The sequence below is a fragment of the Mauremys mutica genome, chromosome 1, assembly GCF_020497125.1.
Source record: "Mauremys mutica isolate MM-2020 ecotype Southern chromosome 1, ASM2049712v1, whole genome shotgun sequence".
Taxonomy (NCBI): domain Eukaryota; kingdom Metazoa; phylum Chordata; order Testudines; family Geoemydidae; genus Mauremys; species Mauremys mutica.
The window spans coordinates 226,161,728-226,182,231 of NC_059072.1; the positions used below are offsets into that span (position 1 = coordinate 226,161,728).

The 20,504-nt window shown below is 42.8% G+C and overlaps 1 protein-coding gene across 3 annotated transcripts in view; it reads right to left on the reverse strand.

Annotated features, from left to right (window-relative positions):
• RAI2 (retinoic acid induced 2) overlaps nt 1–18,808 on the reverse strand; it is a 63,832-nt gene extending 45,024 nt beyond the window's left edge. For 2 of the 3 annotated variants that reach the window (XM_045019047.1, XM_045018967.1), the window contains exon 1: nt 18,618–18,808. The gene's annotated coding sequence lies outside the window, so the exon portion shown is untranslated. Of the gene's footprint in view, nt 1–18,100; nt 18,182–18,617 lie in introns of those variants that run through there. The other variant, XM_045019296.1, reaches the window with a different exon arrangement.
• Between the last annotated feature and the right edge of the window lie 1,696 nt (nt 18,809–20,504).

Consider the following 20,504-nt stretch of genomic DNA (forward strand, 5'->3'; position numbering starts at 1 on the left):
TTTTGATAGCGGTGAGGCGGTCAGCTCTTTATTGACTTTCTGCAGTACTGCAGCTACATACAGTACAGACAATCCAGCTTTATGAACATGAATTAGACAGGAAATGGACCTGGAAATTTCCAGTCTGCCTTGTTTGATGCACTGTTGTGTTGCTTCTCAAACATGCACATGAAGAAAATGAGAGTGTTTTTCAGAAACTGCAGTTGTGTTGCTAACCCTTAAAACTACAGCAACAAAATATATCTAGGAATGGTTTAACAAAGCTCTTTAAAGAATTTAACACATTTCAGCAAAATAAAACACAGATTATTTTATGTATGAGACAAATTACTATATGTCAAAGATTATTTTTTAAACATTCCAAATAATGGTGTACAAAACCCCATGAGATTATTCACTGCTAAAATATTTACTTTCCCTATTAAACCAGCTACACTATATATATTTTATATACTGTACAACAGTGCTCATGCACACATGTATACATGAAGGTGTAGAAAGAAAACACATATTGCTCCGAGGTCCTATAAAGTTTTTATTGCCACCTGCATGGGTTAACTGTATTACTAATGAGTGAATGCTCACAAGTTATACACATCTTCCCAATCAAGCATCAATGAAAACTTTATGCACCTCACACCACATACGTTACTTATGACACTTATTTTGTTCATTTTATTTTAGTCTTTTTTATTATCCCCACCTACTCTTCTTAAGTACTTTAGGAAGGCATAGTACAGTAATTAAGTTCCTAGCCTGGGTCTTGGAAGACCTGTATTCAGTTTCCCACTCTGCCACAGATTTCCTGTGTGGCCTTAGGCAAGTCATTTAGGGTCAGGTTTTTAAAGGTATTCAAGCACCAATGATTCAGAAATTAATAGGAGAAAGGTGCCTAGTGGGATTTTCAAAACAGATTTCCTGTGTGGCCTTAGGCAAGTCATTTAGGGTCAGGTTTTTAAAGGTATTCAAGCACCAATGATTCAGAAATTAATAGGAGAAAGGTGCCTAGTGGGATTTTCAAAATCACCCATCTACATATCTTTAGGCTCCTAAATAACTTTCAAATCTGGCCCGAAGTCTCTGTGTGCCTCATTTCACTATCTGAAAAATGGGGATAATGATACTTCCCTACCTCACAGAGGTGTTGTGAGGGTAAATACACTGAAGATTATGCAGTGCTCAGATACAGTAGTGATGGGAGCCTATAAGTACCTAAAATAGTTGCCACTGAAATAATGATGTCACATACACACCAACATATTTTGTACCTACTGGATAATGGATATGGTTCTAAATGCACAGTCAGCGCCGCTACCTTAAAAAAAAATTAATGGCAAAAAAGTTTCATGACTCCTAATTGTGAACTAAGGGGTGGATAGGAAATTCCCCTCTAAGGGAACACTAAACTAACAAGATGCATATATTACCACAACACATATAAACCAAGATGCTTCCCTGATTAGAGCTTTAATGTCTATTAGCCCTTTGTTTTATAGTTATCTGGATATTGCATCTTTCCCTCTCTAGGTAGAGTACTGACCTAGTTACATTAGAACAGGGGTGGGGAACCTACGGCCCAGATCTGGCTCCTTGCTTAATTTAATCCGGCGTGCGGCGCCCCCACCCCTGCAGGGCTGGAGTCACAAGCACTGGCTCGCCCCGCCTCCGCCCCCTCCGGCGGGTGAGTGGCCTGCGATTGATATTTTCTGTGGGTCAATGGCCCATGACAGAAAAAAGGTTCCCTACCCCTGCATTAGAAGATTATATTTGTTAGAAATATAAAGGGGAAGAAAAGAGAAAACTTGGGCAGACCTGAAAAACTGAATTTGCCATTTCAAGACTGTGAACAATGGTGGTTGAACTATTTCATTTCATACCACAATCCCATTTTGAAGTGCTAATGTTCCAGAATTTTCTTACACTAAATAGAAGTCAGTGGATGGCTGTTGGCTTCACAGTTATTAATTATACAGCACTTATAAAAGATTATTTCCCTCACTCACTAGTACTGGGATTTTTGCCATATATATATTATACATATTTATGTATAACACATAGGAAAGATTCCAAACAGCAAACTGTGAGATATAAGACTGATGCCTACATTACAAAAGATACTGATGAAATCACAATCACCCAGAGAATAAAGTGTTCTTATACTGTATTCTGTGTATATTTAAAATGCAGGTATAGCCAAAAAAATGATTATGTAGAAATAGCACCTTCTTAAAATCAATAGATTTTATTCTGTTTAGGTTTTTTCACCCCATCCATCACCATGGTAACTGAGCACCTCCCAGAATTAGGAAATTAAACAAGATTAATGTCCATCTTCCACCCTGCACACCTGTCCTGGAAATTGTATATGAAGTGAGTGAATTTTTGTTGTTGAGTAAATTAATCTATGCTCCCTCATACAGTGTCTCCTCACCACAATTCCCCACAGTGTGTCACCCACACTACCCCCAGCCTGGTAACCCAAACCAGCTCAGACCCTTCTCAAGCTACCTATGTGTAGTGTGAATCTCACAGGTTTACTTTGCAGTCAGAAATAGATTATTTTAATTCTCTAACATTGCAGAACCAAGGCGGTCTTGTGAGATGTCCCTAGATTCCTTTCTGCCTTGTACATCAACTGATTTGTTAGCTACAAGCCCAATCTTGAGGTGCGGAATACCCTCAACTCCAAAGGGCGTCAAGTGTGTTCAATATCTCACAGGATATATTTAGTCAAACAAATGTAATGTTTACTCACTGTTTTTAAACAGTCAAAACTATTACCAGTTTTTTCTTTTAAAAAATCCCTTCATTCACGACTTGTTTGAAATACCCAAAGCAAAAGAACAAAACAGTATTTTCTCTAGGTCTCTGACTATGGTGAGGGAGATATTCCTATCCTTTTCTGCATAGGTGCAGTCAAATGGTATTCCAGGCTATGGGCCAAAACTTGCCCTCAGTCCATGTGCTCAATTCCCATTGGCATCAATAATAACTCCACCATGGAGGGTAGCAGTAAATGGGCATATATGTGCAAGCTGCTCAAACAGTGGGTTCTGAATAATTCATTTTAAACTGTTGCACAGATGCAAAACATTATTGCTAATTTCAAACCAGCACAGAGGACTTTTCTTCATCTGATGCAAGCATGTGACTCAGTAAAGTTAATTGAAGCTGGGGGGTGTCTCAAAAGGATAATAGGCCCCATAGAGCATGTGCGTGTGAATACTTACAAAATGAAACCAAATTTCTAGAACGCTGTGTAGAGCGTGCTTATATAACTGTCCTAAATCTGATTTCCCTGAAAATACACAGTACTATGTACTCATCTGTTGCCTCTTTCCAGGGTTACAACTGAATAAAGGAGTTGATGAAAACATATTAATTAATGTTACATGTATTTAACTATAAATAAGTTATATTCAATCTCCAAGAACCAATTCCACATAATATTTTCTATAGATGCTTTTTCATGGGATGTATAAGTACAAAACCCATTATTTAGGGCCTGATTTGAATCTCAACTATATCAATGTAAACCTGGAGCTACTTTACTGAAGTCAATCACATTACACTGGTTTAAAACAGAGGTGTCAGATCCTGCAACTGAAATCAGTAGGCCCATTTGAATGTATAGTTCTTGTGAGTAAAGTGCTTGAAGGCTCAGACCTATGGTTGCCAGCCCTCCAGGACTGTCCTGGAGTCTCCAGCAATTAAAGATTAATCTTTAATTAAAGATTATGTCATGTGATGAGACGTCCAACCACAACTAGCAACCCTACTCAGAGCCCAAGTGGGATCAGAATCAGGCTCAGAGAGCTCTACATGTTTAAAATCTATAGGTTTCTTTTTAAGTCACTAAAAATCCCCATCTTTCGTTGAAGTCATTCCTTATCCCTGACTAGCTACTACTATGAAGGAATTCACTGTAAAATATCGGTAGTGAGCAGAAAGCAACCCACATACGTCAAGTTTCAATTAAAAGACATCACACAAAACAAGAATAGCAGTAGGAATCTTTACTGAATAAGCAGAAAATGGTGGCTACTCTTCCCATTTACCCTGGCTATTTTATTCTTCTTTTGCTATTTGAATTCTTACCATTAGATCCTCTTATTGGATGTACTGTAATATATACAGAATGGAAATAGCAACACACACACCACCTCTCAAAGGGTCCAAGAACTGCAATTAACACATTAAGAAATAATAACTGCCAAGGGAGCAACCAATATAAACAGCGTGTAGCTGATGTAGCAAGAATTCTGGTTGGAAAAGGAGTATCCCTTGGGGAACAGGAAGCAGAAAGGAATGGAAACATCTCATAATATTGCCTTGCTGTTTAGCTGGGGAACACGGGAATCCATTTGTACATGTATTTTTTGTTTTGTTTTAATACAAATATTTGCTACCAATACTTTAAGCTAGAGCTAGGTGACCATTAAATATGCTTACAAAAAAAAAATCAGTTGTTTTTCATTTTGAAGTGTTAGAAACTGATCTGTTCTTTGCTATTTCAATTTTTTATTCATTGTTTAAAAACAGAAAATACTGAAGTGTTTATCAATATTTTTGTTTACTGAAAACCATTGATAATGTTTTGATTAAAAATTGGAAAAAACTTAAATGACAAACTTTGACAACTGGCTATTTTTCCACCAAAAATTTTTCATTTTCAAAAAAGACTTCTTTAATTCAACTTTTTGGTTTGAAAAATTCAAACCAACTCTACTTTAAACCCTACTCAAAATACCTTGTGTTAAACATAACCAATATTTTTGACAGAAGGATGAATGGGAGGCATTGAATCACTGGGTATTTTTTATTCTTGGTTCATGATCCCTTCCATCTTTTAATCCTGACTTCCATCTTCAGGGGCAGATCCTCAGCGTGTGCAAACTGTGATTCCTCCATTGACTTCAATGAAACTATGACAATCTACACCAATAGAAGATCTGCTCCTGAGTGTTTAGCCATCTGACCTTGCAAGCACAGAAGGGAACAGCCTCTGTCTTCTCCAGGGGCCTGATCCAATGCCTACTGAAGTAAATGGAGAGCCCCCCACTGACTTGAACAGGTTTTGTCTGTGAAGAACAACTGAATGTCAACTGGGGTCTCTGATCCAAAGCACAATAGGGAAGTGGACCAGCTTTCTTGAGCTGAGATTGATATCAGCCCCCTTGACTCTTCCAAATTCTTCAGAACCTGACATTATGTCTTCCATGTAGTCATACTGAACCCAGTTCACCAAAGGCATACGAATTATATATTTTATATTTTTCTAACTGCAGCAAATCATCAAATCCTGACTTTTGTTTACATTTCAGAAGTAGCTATATTAAATAGTTACTAAAGTAATTATGAAATTTCAATATTTTTAAAAGGCAGTGGATTTAAATATTTAACCAACAGATTTAAATATTTATATTCTAGACCAGATCCTACCCCCTTTACTCACACTGAGTAATACCTTACTCTAAAAGGAGTTCCGCTGAAACTACTAAAGGGTGGCAGAATAACCCTTAGGAAATTGCTGGATTTCTATAAAGAGAAAAGGACCTGGTCCTCGAACCCTTTCTCAGGCGAGTAGTCCCACTGAAGTCAAAGGGAATAAGAAAGGGCTACCATGCCTATAATTTGGATATTACTGTATGGTTTAGTAATTTTAATGAACAGGAATCAGGGCCTGATCATGTTCTCTTGAAGGTCAAAAGGAGCTGTTTTGACCTCAACAGCACCAGCAGGAAACCCTACATTTTTTTTACTGAAATTCAAAGCCAAGAGAATGACAATGGAAAAAATAAAATAATTTATAAAGCATCTTGCTCCAAGCACAATTTCCACTGAGAAGCTCTATATCAATGTAAAAGACAGCTAAAATATCATAATTATAAACACCTTCATAAAATTCCAACAAATCCAGCCAGAGAAAAGGAAGTAGGCGGCAATAAATACGGGGATAATAGTAGTCATGCTTAAAACCCATCTTTTGGGAGAGGGAAGTAAGATGCTTTTTAAAATGGAGGCAGATGCCTGTTATCCATTGGGTGAATCTGACTAGTATTTGAGAAACGTCCAATCGTCTAGGATGGCTTGAGGCCTCTCTCTCTCTCTCATCATTCAGAATATAAGCTTTCTCAGCTAATAACGTGGCACTTTGTAGAAACGGTATTATTTTTATTTTTCAATTTTCTGGGTTTTGTACAGAGTGCTGCTGTGTTCAAGTGAACTGAATAAAAGCATAAACAGCAAGTGCCATCTGGAGAACATTCTTTCAGCATGCTGAGAAATAGCAGCTTGTGCACTACCTGTGATAAATAAATGTCATTAAAAAGAGTCAAAAATGGCTTGTTTCTATGTGATATAGCTGCAGCAAAATGCATTTTACTTAACCCTGTAGTAGGGTGGTTTCCATCTTTATGACAAAAAACAAAATCTAAGGGTTTGTCTATATGGTACAGCAATGCATGCTATGGGGGTGTGATTTCTGAAGAGCATTAATGTGTTGTGCATTAATTGACCCAAGTAAAACCCTGTTGGTGCATGCTAAATGTTCCCTAGTGTGCTTTAAAATAGTGTTGTTGAAACAGTACAATGTTAAAGCACACTAGTGCATCTTTAGTGCGCACCAGCAGAGTTTACATGGACTAATTAATGCACAACACGTCAGCTCACTCTAGAAATCACTCCTGTAGTGCACACTGCTCTACCCTATCGTGTATATAAGCCCTGAATGTTTGTTTCACAACCATTTATGTTATCATCAGTGTTACTAACAAAATGTCAATCCAGCAAGTTCCTGTACTCCAACAGCAATGGTGCCTGCCACTAAACTGAGAAATCCATAGGCAATGGATTCAAAATCTGATGCCTCTTTACCCAGTTCTGAATGCCCAACATCACTAATGATGTCCTTAGATCTGCTAGCAAGAGTTGGAACAATTATTTGTGGGTTTTTTAAGTTGTCAATGTATCAGCTTGAAAAAAAATGTGATAGTCTTTTTCACTCTAGCACCTAGCCTGTCCAGCCTCTCTTTTCCTGCAACAATAAAGAATAAGTTGGCTGTGGGGCTCAGTTGATGAGATATGAGTGGTCAGTGTGGTAGACTTCCATCCATCTTTTAGACCTTTGCTTGCTGGCTCAGGTTTGAGACAAGCACCTCCCTCTTGTTAAGAAGTTACTTCTGATTTTAGCTTCTTAAGAGCAGTTGTCAAATTTTGTACACGGGTGGACCCATGGCCCATTGAACTTAACGGGTGTCTTTCTATTGCTTTTAGTGGGCTTTGGATCAGGCACTTAATCAGCAAAAATGAGTTTGATAAGGATGAGAATCAGTAAAAGACATTGTAATTATTATCAGCTACTCAGCCACAGCTGGCAAATCTTGTTCCCATTGCCTTCCATTTCAAACTCACATTGCCTTCAGTGGGGCCAGTATTTGGCCCCTCACTTGGAAGGAAGGTGGTTCTGACCCGAGGAAAGTTACTGTAGTAAAATCAATGAGGCGAGGGGACGGACACCATATCTGCTCTTTATATCTGTGTGACCCTTCAGTAACTAGCAGCTGCTCAAATGTAACAGAGCAGAATTTGTCTCATATTCTCCAAAGCACTATGGGGACTCATCCCCCTAGATCTACCCTTCTATGCACAGTCTCCCCTTCTCTACATTCAGCTGCTTCCACTGCAGTTTTCCCCCATGAAACTTCAAGTGGACACTTCACACAATTAGGTTTCAAGTGGATAGGTAGAGGGGGTGGCATGGGAGTCAGGTGGACGTTCGGGAATCTGAGCTGTCCAAGGGACACACATCCATTTCCCTCTGGCCCCACAGACCTTACCTGAATAACACAATACAGCAGGATTGGGCTCTCAGTCTGTAACACTGAACAAAAACATTTGCTTTTATCTTTTAAAAGTATTCTTTCTTTATTTGTAACTTTCTATTTTTAAAAAAAAAATGTTTTAAACCAGTTTTGGATCTTCCCAACTTGACACATCATCTGCAGAATTCATGAAGTGAGGACATGGTTCCCTATAAAATACAGGGCAGAGGTAACTACCCCCTCTCTGTGTGAGGTGACCCGTACTCTCATGTTGGATGCCATACCTTTGATGAAGCACCTTGTGTAGGAAGGAAGGATTTGTTTGGTGGGATTTTAATTATTTTTTTTAACTTTTGACGTATAGGTTTCACCAAGCAACAGAAATGAAAATAAGTAACTTGTGAAATTAGATGTTTATATAGCCCAAGACCCGCACTTGTCATCAAGGACCCAAGTCCTCAAAGGAATGGAGCATCATGAACTCCCAGGGACTTGGCACATTCGCAGGGTCAGGTCCTATCTGCAATAACAGAGTGCAGCAGAAGTCCATGGGCACAGAAAATCCACAGATTCAGTCCTCACTCAGATGATGCTGAATTCTCCAAAAAATAAAACACTGACATTTTAAAAATTACATTATTATGTTCTTAGAGTCTGGTCCTATAAGCCTTGCTCATACCTGTAATCAGCAGCTATTCTCAGGGCATGTCTAAACTACAAACTTAAGTCGACTTAAGTTAAATTGACATACAGCCACCCACAGTAATTACTGAGATTTTCCACGTCCATACTATCCTCCTCCTGTAGCTGGAGTCCTCACCAGAAGCACTTAAACCGACTTAAGAGGAGCTGTGTGGAGAGCTAAAAGCATGGGCTCTCAGCTCCAGGTAGAGCTCCCCACTGGGAGCCCGGCTGCCACCCGGGCTCCCTGCTGGGCTGCCACCCAGGCTCCCCACTCCTTACTTTGTAGTGTAGACCAGGCCTCAATGAAGTCAAAGGATTTACTCACATTATATTTTATTTGTTCCTGATAGCACCCACAATGTGCCAGGATCTGTACATACAAAGGAACGTACGGTCCTTTCCCTAAAGTATTTAGAATCTCAAAACAGACAAAGGGCAGGAGAAATGAAAAAAATGGTTAGGATGCAGATTAGCTACATCTTCTTGAAGCACTTGAAAATAAATAATATTAGATATATTTATCTATCTGCTGTCGCACCTCAGTCTGTTCGCATGACTAAGACTTTCCAGAATCAAGGGCTAAACTTCCTGGATATGAAGACAAGAGTGAGCTGATTTAGTTAGGACCCTGTCTTACTCCGCCTTGCTCACGTGAATAAGATTTTGCTGGATCAGGCCCACAGTGAAATCTGTCTTGTTTTGCCTGCAGTCAAATTCAAACTATATGCAGTAATAGAAATGTCACCTTTCCTACCCATCTCAATTTGGTATCCATTTTAAAGCTTACCTTTGACCTTTTAACATGATTAATACATTTAAACAGATTTATAAAAGCACCAAACCTCACTGAATGGTAATTATAAACAATTTGTATTAATCTAAAACATGTTTTCCATTTTTAATTTGTTTAGATGTCAAATTTAAAAGCAGGAATGATAAACTATAGTTTTGCTGTTTATTAATTACTTTTTTTAAATCCATGTTAAATGTTTAAACAGAGATGCTGCCAGCATAACTAGCGCAACTTACTACAAACATCTTCTGTTCCATCATTCTCTCTATATATAGACTCCTTTAAAGTGCCTATCTCAAATGGAGAGTTTTCACAAATCAAATTGCACATAATGAGTATAGGAATCCAAAAAACACAACATACTGGCCTGACTAAAAATATGTTGTCCAGTGTGAAAACACACCGCCCGCCCGCCCTCCCCCCGCCCCCGGTCTAACCACATTATAACCTTTAACCTGTTCTTTTAACAAGAGCCCAAGAGGGGGAAAAATTAAGCCTTACTGTATCCCCTGAAGGGAAACAAATGACACTAAAGGGAGCAGCGAGTTCAGAACTGAAGAGCCCTAATGGAAATGCCGTCCCTTTTAAAGCAGGAGGCTGATAGCTTTAGCACCTCAACTGATTGGAAGTACAGCGGCATCTCACCTAGAGAAAGGTAGTCCCTGACGCACCAAGTCCCAACCATTTAAGGCTTTATACTACAAAACCGACACCTTCAATTCCACCTGGAAACTAACTGGAAGCCAGAGCAGGTGTCACCCATACTAACATAACCATTACAGAGGGATAAAGAGCCACGGGGCCACGTAACAGTCACAGCTACAATTATCCACACACCTTTCTCACCTTTAGATTAGACAACAACATTGTGCTTTTTGATGGGGCTATGCATTAATGCCATTTAGATCCTTCGCTAACGTCAGATAACACAAAATGGGGCTGTCTGCTTATGAAGCAATGCTTCACATACATAGCATAGTGCACCAGAGCTCTGTAGCTTGTATTAAACAATCCTGGAGGGGCTGTCTGCAGGCAATGATCCAGGACTTCTGGATCCGGAACTTGAGATACTGCTGCTTAAGCTAAAGGACCAAGGGCTAGCTTCACTAAGATACTTAGGTACTTTTAGGCACCTAGGAAAAAAAATCTCACAGGAACACACTCCAGTTCACAAAGCCTGAGTTGGGTGCCTAGGCTCCCTATACAATGAACAGTGAGAGATAGGTGCCTTAGACTGAAATTCACAAAAGCTGGCATAGTAGGTGAGGAGCCTCCTAAGTTAGACCATGGAAGATGCCAATGAGAGGGTGTATGCAACACCCCACCCCTCTCACAGAGTTAGGCATCTCAATCTGGGCTGCAGGGAGGTGCCTATCTCTTCCAGTGACTCAGCTGTGAATCCTCGTCCACTGTGACTAAATAATGAAAGAATCATTGGGCCAGACAGAAAGCAAGCATGAGAATGACTGGGTAGCCTGGTGGTTGGAGAACTTACCCGAGAGGTGGGAGACCCAGGATCCACTCCCCTACTCCAATGACTTTTTTAAATTATTTACCCACAGTGGAACAGCTTCAACAGGAGAGACTGAGGGAGCCCACATCAGAATATCCCATAACCCAGTGGCTAGGGCACTCACCTGACCAGTAGCAGATCCCTATTCAAATTCCTTCTCCCTCTCAGGCAGAGGAAGGACTTGAACCAGGAATCTCCCACCTCCCAGGTAAACACCCTTACCACCAGGCTAGAAGTCATGAAGTAAGTCCTTCTCTTTACTCCCCACCCTCCCACTTTGTGTAAGCTCACCTATAGGGACCCAATCTGGTAGGCGAGCTCTGAGTCCACTCACAGGTCGGGCCCTGCAGGCATGTAAGGCAGACCAACACCTATCTTCACCTGGTTCGTGAACTGTCCTGGGGCTCAGGCATCTGGACACCTGGGGCAGAGCATCAATGTGCATGCACAGAGGCAGAAACATAGCGAACTTTTACCACAAAAACTTAGGCACTAAGGGAGCTTAGGCACCTACACGGTGCAGCAGCAGCAGCAGCGCAGGGATTTTGTAAATACTAGTAGGGCCTGATTTTGGGAGTTAGGTGCCTAAAATCATGGCACTTAGGCACCTAAATCCTTTTGTGAATCTAGACCCAACTGACCAGCAACTTGTCTGTTCAACTATAGAGGAAGAGTCCCCCCCTGAATAGTGATAAGTAGCTATGCTCTGCAATTACTACTATCATCTTCTCTTTAAAACTCAGGAGAAAAAGCACACTACAGTTAGAAATACACAGTAACAAGAAATTAGCAATGACTATCATTAAGGATTCAGAGGCTGAAAAAGAACTGTTGGAGCAATGCAGCTGAAGTGGCTTTTTAGAATAAACTGATTATTTTCTTGCCATTAATGAATTATTTTTCACAGGAATGTAAGACTTGCCTTGTGCACTCCTGCAAATAACCCAGATTTGCCATGAAGAAGAATGCCCTGCCTAAAACAGCGTATAAAAGCCATTGTCCTCTGAGCCCTCATGTTAGCCACAGTGTTCATCTAACCTCTTTGTTATCATGTCACAATAGAAGCAGAAAAAACACTGAAAGTCTAAGTAAATTCTGATGTTTGACTCAAGATTGATCTTCCCACTATTCTACAATAAGTGAATACAGAGATTAAAGCTGGGATTTTTCAAAGGTGCCTAAATGAGTTAGGCACCCAACCGCCACTGAAATATAGGTAAGGTTGACCACCTAACTCCCTTAGCAGTTCAAGCTGAGATTTTCAAAAGATGCTAAAGTAGGCTCAAAGACATAAGAATCCAAGTTCTACTTAGAGAACTGATGGGCACCCCACAGTCACATGTCTCAGTAGAAGGCTCGTTTCCCACCAGAACTTGAATGAAAAGCTATGGGCATGACCAGCCCTGAAACTTGTCCATAGAACTCAACACATGCCGGGGGGGGGGGGGGGGGAATCAAAACCTACCTGTTAAAACCAAAACAGCAATTAACTCACCATTCCCAACTGTAGCTGCAGTTCTAGCCCAGTCTCCCTGAAAATGCTTCAGCAACTAATTTAAAGAAACTGAGGTTCATTGTGGAAGTGTCAATGAGATTAGGTTCACAAAGACTGTAATGGGCAATGAGAAAGAAAGTGGTAGAGGTGGGAAATGTCTGAGAGATTTGGGTTAGCTCTCGAAGACATTCAACCTCCCACTGGATGTGTGGCAGAAGAATTTTCCAAAAATTCTACCATATTAGTAACCACAGTCTGTGTTCAAAGAATTGTTCCTGAAGCAGCCTCTGAGGTTTGTATTCATACAACACAAAACCAGAGAACAATATGTGACAGAGAGAGTGTACTGATGTTTGTGGCACCGTTGCTAAGGCTCCCCAAGAGATCCAGCCCGACACAAGACAACATTAAAGCATGCCTCCACCTTCCCTGTTCACATCCATGAGCTATTATTTAAACACATACATTTAGTAATCTTATAATGCAGTCCTGTAAGATCACTCAACTGGAACTACAAAATTACTCTCCAGTTTAGCAGACCTGATACATGAAACATTGCCTACGTGACAATGAAGGTATGGCGGGGATCGGTAAGGGTAGTAAGGTGTGCGCGCGCACACACACACACACACACACACACATATAGAAGATGGAAGGAAACTCAAAATTACTAAACAAGATTACACTGTGGATGATGTGGTTTCTTCACACATTTGATATATAGCATCTTTTCAGGTGTCCTGTAAAAGGGGACCAATTTGAAAATCTAAGCTGCAGGAATTGCTAAGGAAAATTAAAAAATGCTAATGACCACCAAGAAGGAAGGTGCCTAGGATCTTGTACCAAAGTTACCTCCATCTTTTTGTGACCTAGACCCTTTTGGAACAATTGCAGAATGGCATAAGGACTGAAAGAAAAAAAAAGGGTGTTTTTTTAACCAAGTCTATAGAAGTTATAGCTGGCTTTCTGAGAGATGTTTTGAAACATTCTACTGCATTTTTATTCTAGAGATGCAGCATCGGAAGGTGTGACCCAATACAGTCTAATCCCAAAACAAAACAATTCATAGCTATCACTACACATTGTCTGTGCAGTCCTTCCACCCAAATAAAAAAGCAAACATCCCTGTCAATCATTTATCCATCACAGTTTTGTAACAAGAATATTTGCCAGCTCCCATTTTGCTTCTCTCACTCTCCTGTTCACTGCTCTACAAAACCACCATTTCAGTTCTCTAAGCATACAGACTCGTGAGCACAAAGAGTTAGTACAGCTACAGCATTTTGATTTTCTTAATTTTCTTTAAATGCTCTCCAAAAGAATACTGTATAAGACACTAGATACTGCATTTTCATTCTCTTATTGGAGCCAGATAGGTGGCTCCATTGTCTGCACAATGCATTCCACAGCTAAGGCAAGTGAATGTCTAGTAGTGTTGTTTATTCTTTTTTTTTCCAAAGATTTTTACTAGAATAACATTTTTTAAAGTTACCTTCATTTTTTCTAATAGGTAGCGCTCATGTGACAAACATGTACTTAGCGCCTGTAATAGTCACGTGATTTATGTAGACATAATTGGGGTTAAACTACAGGCTACATCAAACACCTCATATTTGGCCCCATCCCTGGGACTTGGAAACATCTGAAATAAATAAACCCATGTGTCACTTAAGAGGGTCTGGGCCTAATTACAATCATTTGTATTTTTTTGGAAGCAAACTGCCACTTCAGCCTTCTGTCTTTAAGTTCAGCGCTAGCTTTTGTACTCCTCTGGTACCCAAGTGAAAATATTACTCTTTCAGCAGGACTTCTGTTTTACTTTGACTAGCAAGGCCGCAACAGCCCCCCGTCCCTGGCTCTTTTCCATGTTAAAATAAGAAGCTTGTTGTTATTCCAAGAGAGCTGCTTGCTTCCACCTCCATTCTCTGTTGACTTACACAGATGACAGCATAGGAAACTCTCGAGGTACCATTTGCTGACCACCTTTTTGTTACATTACTATTTATGATGTGCATTACAGTTACGGCTAGAAGCCCCAAACAAGATCAAGGTCTATAAACACAGAGTGAGTGAGAGTCCCTGCCCTGAAGAGCTGATAACCTTTCTGTGCCACAATTTCCTCACCCTTTGTCTGTTTTATCTATTTTGATTAAGTGACTTGCCCAATGCCACATAAGAATTTTGCAGTAGAGCCAGAAATTGAACCCAAATCTCCTGAGTCCCAGACCACAGGCTCAATCTTCTTCATTACATATGAACACACCTTTTCTACTGTAATCCACATTACTTTGGGCTCTAATCAAGCATGAGTTTCAAATGGCTGTTCACTGAAGATTCCAGACTTCTGAAGCTGAAACCTGTCCAGATCCACCCTCTTAACACAGATTCTATGCCTTCATCTAAACAGCTCCAATTACTTTATCCTAGAGACTCTGCTTTTATTGCAATCCATACATGTTATAATGCTTATAATTTGTGTTCTCATTAGAAGGCAGTCAGCACCCCTGGAAAAAATATAGTTCTGGAGGTTCTTGATGCAATGAGACTCAGACAGATCTTTTTACTGGTGCTGTTTCAGAATTTTATACACACACATAGAAGCTAAATGTCACTCTAGCTTAATTTACAAGCATTTACCTCATCCTCAAATTTTACTTCAGCCATATTGCAAGGTAAAAATGGGTTTAGAGTCATAGAGTTCAAGGCCAGAAGGGACCACTAGAACATCTAGTTTGACCTCCTGTGTATCACAGACCATCGACCCCACCCAGCACCCGCACACTAAACCCAACAATCAAAATTAGACCAAAGTATTACAGCCCAGAGGAGACTAGATTATTATGTGTCACAAGCCGAGAACGGGAGGGACCGAAGTGCACCAGTGCCTGACATCCTCTCAATAGCAGGGAAACGATTAAGTGAGATATGCCCAGATAATCCTGGCAAGTGACCTGCATCCCAAGCTGCAGAGGAAGGCAAAAACCAAACAAACCCTAAGGTCACTGCTAATATGACTGGGGGTGGGGAGATTCCTTCCTGACCCCACATCTGATGGTCTGTAAGCAAGAATCAGCCAGCCAAGCACCTGAGAGAGTGAATGCCTAGTGCCACCTCAGAGCCCTGACCCACTCCATCTCCCACTGTGGCCATTTCTCATGCTTCACAGAAAGGAGATTTAAAATAAAATAAAGGAGCAGATTACATTGCGGGAGGCAAGGTTTGGCTCTTTCAATGAGGCCCCAAATGGAGCTTTGCTCTTACCATAAAAACCTACCACAAAATTGATCAGAGACTCTAAGGACAAAATATCAAGAGTGCTAGAAGTAATTAATGAACTGCACTGAGAGAGGTCTGTGGGAAAATGTGCATGGTACTTGCATCTTATTGGACCCAATCCCCAGATATATATTCAGCCCATAGTGTCTAGCTACAGTCAGTGCCACTGATGTCTCTCTTTCCAGGAATAGAAGAACTCCCCAAATTCACATATCAAATGAAAAGAAAAAGGAAGCACTCTGATTTTACTTCCTATATATCAGCAGTTCTCAAACTATGGGGCAGACCTCCCAAGGGAGGCACGGGAAAGTGGCAAGTGAGGCGCGATCTGTGTGCTTTTGTTTGTTGGTTGGTTTTTTAAGAGCTCTGTCAACTGCAGGTGGCTGGAGCTCATGAAGAAGGGCCAGGCATGCCTGGGAGGTGGGGATAAAGGGACTGCTAGAGCCCCGCCACCACAGAGTTGACAACCAGAGCCCCGCCACCCGGGCTCGCCTCCTCCCCACCACCGCTCTCAATCCCTCACTGGGAGGCAGCCCAGGCTCCGGCTCTCCTTCCTCCCCTCCCTCACCTGGAGGCGGTGGGGCTCCAGCTACCAGCCCCCAGGGTGGTGGCAGCAGTGCAGAAGTAAGGGTGGAAATGGGTGCTAGGTCTGCTGTGAAAAGCGATATTACTTCAGTGCTGCTGCTGGTGCTGTGCTGCTTTCAGAGCTGGGCACCCAGCCAGCAGCCACTGCTCTCCACTCTGGCTTCAGAGATGGGTGGCAGTATATGTACTGTTGGGGTTGGGGCCACAAATGATTAAAAACACAAAAAGGGGGGGGTGATCACTTAACCACTGCTATATATAATTGTAATGTATATAATTGTAATTGCTATATATAATTGTACTGCTGGGAATACTCCGGCGTTCTATATTATTTTAGTAATTAAACATAGTCTTGCCAATTGCCAAAGGGAAAAATATATTGTTATTTTCAAATTTATTTTAAATCATTTTCCTAGAGAATAAGCTACATACATTAAAGAGGTGCCAATGAAAAAGAGAAAATGTGATCTAAACAAATAAGTGTTAATATAGAAGAATCCAGGAATTCTTCAGCAACCAAATGATCTTTCCTCTCAAACCAATACATTAAAATTAAAATTACAGATTACAATTTACCTCACTGCATTTTTCTTGTATTTTATGTAAGATTTTCTTCTAAAAACTTTATTCAGACTGAGAATAACCCCAGAGAAAACTAATGTAAACAACTGCAAAAAGAACCAAGCAAAACTAGTCTTTTAAGAAAAGATGTTATCTGTTTATCTCTATCACTGAATACTCAGACTCTGCACTATACCATTTGGTTCATGTAAAACTTCCTTAGTAAAATATTTACATATTCTTAAAAATCCAAGATGATGTGCATCCAAACCTCACTACTCTGACACCAGTGGCACATAACCCATAATTACCTAGTCCAGAAGAAACAATTAACTCTCTCTACTGTAGATAAAGAACACAGGTGACAATTTGTCTTCCTGGCAACCTTCTCTATGAATCTGAACAATGAAAAAGGAAGTGATGCAACATTTGAACCATAAATCCAAGTCTTTCACTACTGACTATGAAAAATATCTACATAACACATTACTGTCAACCTTTAAATATATACATTTTTTTAAATTTCTCTCTAGCTTTAATTTACTTCATTGATGCAAGTATTTGAACCACTGATACCTGGGAAGTGTTTGTTTATTGTAAAAATCGGACCACTTTATCTAAATTATGTCTCTCACACACATGCAAAGGTCCCCACTCCAGTTCCCCAATAATTATTTTAAAAAGTTTTGTAAAGAGGCACTCTGTGTACATGCATATGCTCTTCCCCTTCTTCCTTCAATGTTTACACACCATCTCTCCCTTACTGTGTCCAAAATCCACTCCTGGGACCTCTACAACTGAAACACAAAGCAGCAGCTGTTTGGCAACATTTCTAACCCTAAACAGCAACTGTGATGGGATTTCATTTCACTAAACATTCAGACCGCATTCAGTTCGATGTGACACAACAGCCATGGTTTACAACAAATGTATATGAAATCAACTCTTTCAGCCTGAAAAGCCTCATCAGATGCAGGATTTGTTTGTTTTAGCCACTATTATTGAAAAGAGTTGCGGCTAGAAATGTAGCTAAGGCAAGAGAAATAATACCACAATCTCTGTGTGTTTGCTTTATACCTGGGGACTTCATATCTTCCCCGTTTGACCATTTCCCAGAACCTCCGAATGTTTATTATAAGGCTCCCGAAGTGCATATTGCAGAGCCAATTTTGACTACTGTAGCGCGCACGTAGTTAGGGTGCGGGGAGGTATTTTACAAAATCCTTGAAAATACAAGTTCACAGCAAACCCTGCTCCCTGGCGCCGCAGTGAGCAGACATCGCTTTTCAAAAAACCGCAATTCACGCTCCCAGCCACAAATCTAAGGGGAGACGGATGCCCCCCAACAAACAATCCCTCCCATCACCTACCAAAAGGCAGTTTTAGCATTGTTCCGCTGGATGCAAACAGCCTCCTTCCTCCAGCACCAAGCCCGGCTGCGCCAATCACCCCCAAACCCCCACTTTGCTTTCCGATCCCCCCTCCCCCCGTTGCACAGCCAACCCCCTCCCCCCGCTTTTCCCCCTTGTCTGTGGCAGACCCTGCAAAGCAGCCTCTCGGTGCCGGCTGCTGCCCGTGCAGGGGGCAGCGCGTCCAGCCCCGCCGCTGGCTTTGCAAGCCGCCAGCTTTCTCCTCCCCAGGCGGCTCCAGCGACCTGTCAGCCGGCTGCACCCTGCCGCCCACCCCTGATGTCACCTTCCCAATAATGACCGTGCGGACTCGCCCCCTCCCGCTGTTAGCCTGATACATCCTGGGGAGGGGGGAGGGGGGAGGGTCACCCTTCAGCAACACCCCCCCCCCCCCTCCGCGCAGGCAGGCAGGCAGGGTCCCTGCGCACCCACCGCTCCCCGCACGGGGCTGCGCCCTCTGGCCCGCAGCGCGACTCACCTCCGGCTCTCCCGGCGGCGGCGGCGGCGGCGGGCACAAGCCCCTAGCTGGGCTCCATGCAGCGCGGCCGGTGTCACGCCGCCGCTGGACCGGGGGGGCGGAGGAGGCTGCGCCTGCTCCGGCCGGGCTGGGCTGGGGGGAGGATCCTGCGTCGCTGTCAGCCGCCGCCGCCGCCGCCGCCCGACTGGCGTGGCCGAGCCGCGGTACGTGCCGCGGTGCCGCCCGCCCTCCCTGTCCCGGCTGCCGGCTGAGGAGCCGCGGCTCCCGCTCCCCACGCGAGGCGGGGGGCAGGGGGTGGAGGAGGCGTCCCCGCCCCCCGGGTGCACATGCCGGGGAGTGTCGCGTCTCCCTCCCCTTCCAAAAGCGCTCGCCTGCCCGCCACGGCGCATGCCTGAGGCGGGTGCGCCTGAGCCGCCGCGAGGCCGCGGCCGCCCCTGCCGCTTCTCCGCTCGCTGCCGGGGCGCGGGCTGGGGGCGGGCGGAGCCTCCGCTCCCGGGGGGCCGCGGAGAAGGGCCCAGTGCGGCCCCGTGTGCAGGGGGAGGCGGGAGCCGGAGGGTGACGGGAGCAGGTGGAAAACGGGGAGCAGGCGGCCTGAACAGGGCGTGAAGGGAAGGGGGGGGGTGTAGAGGGGGGTGCAGGGATTCAGCGGGTGTGGGGGACACTGGGGTGCTGGGGAAACTGGCAAATGGGGGGGGGCTGGAGAGGTGGGGGGACAGACCGAAGCCAGGATCCCAAGCGGAAGCTGGGGCGTTACTGTTCGCTCGGTTCCCCGCCCCTTGCTCCGCACCCGCATCGGTGCGTCTCTTTAGGTCTTGCTATGTAGGTGCAGGGCCCCCTTCTGCAACTGGATCTGCATGGGGGAGGGGACCCCGCTTCTTCGCGGTGCACCAGTGGCTTCAGTTGGGGTCTGCTGCCCTCACTGATCCTGTTGTAAGAGAGGTGGCCCATAGTAAGCAACCAAATAAACACACTGCACCTTGGAAAGGGTCACAGGATTTTTAACCCTAAGGTTTACGGTATAATCCTGACAACCTCATAAACACCTAGAAAAGGGGGAGGCAATGGGACCTCTCCCCTTCTAACAGGAGTGTTTTGGCCTATATCCCTCCACTTTGTGTGCCCTCTGTTTTTCCTCTGTCCCATATTTGACCGTGCTCCCCTACAGTGCACCCTCTCCTACTTTTTTCTTACCTTGATCCCTTGCTGTGGTTTTTCTTTTGCATCCCCGTTTGCCCCTGCAACTCCTATACCCTCATTCCTCCTCCCCAGCCCAGCTGTTACCATCTAACCCCATTTTTAAAGCGTTTTCAGATACTTTAAATTGCTGTTAGTGGCACTAGCAGCTTATTGGATGGTTCTGAGCATTAAACTAAAGCCATGTTTAATATTACATAATATGCTTTTACATACACATTATATAAATGATTGTGTTTCCATCTGGGTTTATGGTGATATTAACAAGCTACTCCAAATTGGGAGTTGTAGTTTATGACATCATTTCAAAATTTTCAATTGGACCCAGATCAAATAAATTATGGATCTAGAAATACTAAAGGAAACACACTCCCTTTTATCACAGCATCATTGGAACTAATAAGGGGGAAAAGACTTACTAGGTCATCTGATCCATCTCCCAAATAGTGCAGGAGTGTCCCCTATAGTCTATCTTCTGGTCCTTTGTGCAGTTTTGTTTGAAATGTTTCTCCACTCCCCCTAAGGAATCTAGGTCAAACCTACATGCTAGTAAACCTATTGACTTATTACCAACTATCGTGAGGTTCTTGGCTTTTTCCAAACTGCAACTGTAGATGTAGGGGAGACCCCCTTCCCTGTTAGCAATATAGGAAGGGCAGAGGGGTCACCACTCTCAGGTGAAGAACCCATGAA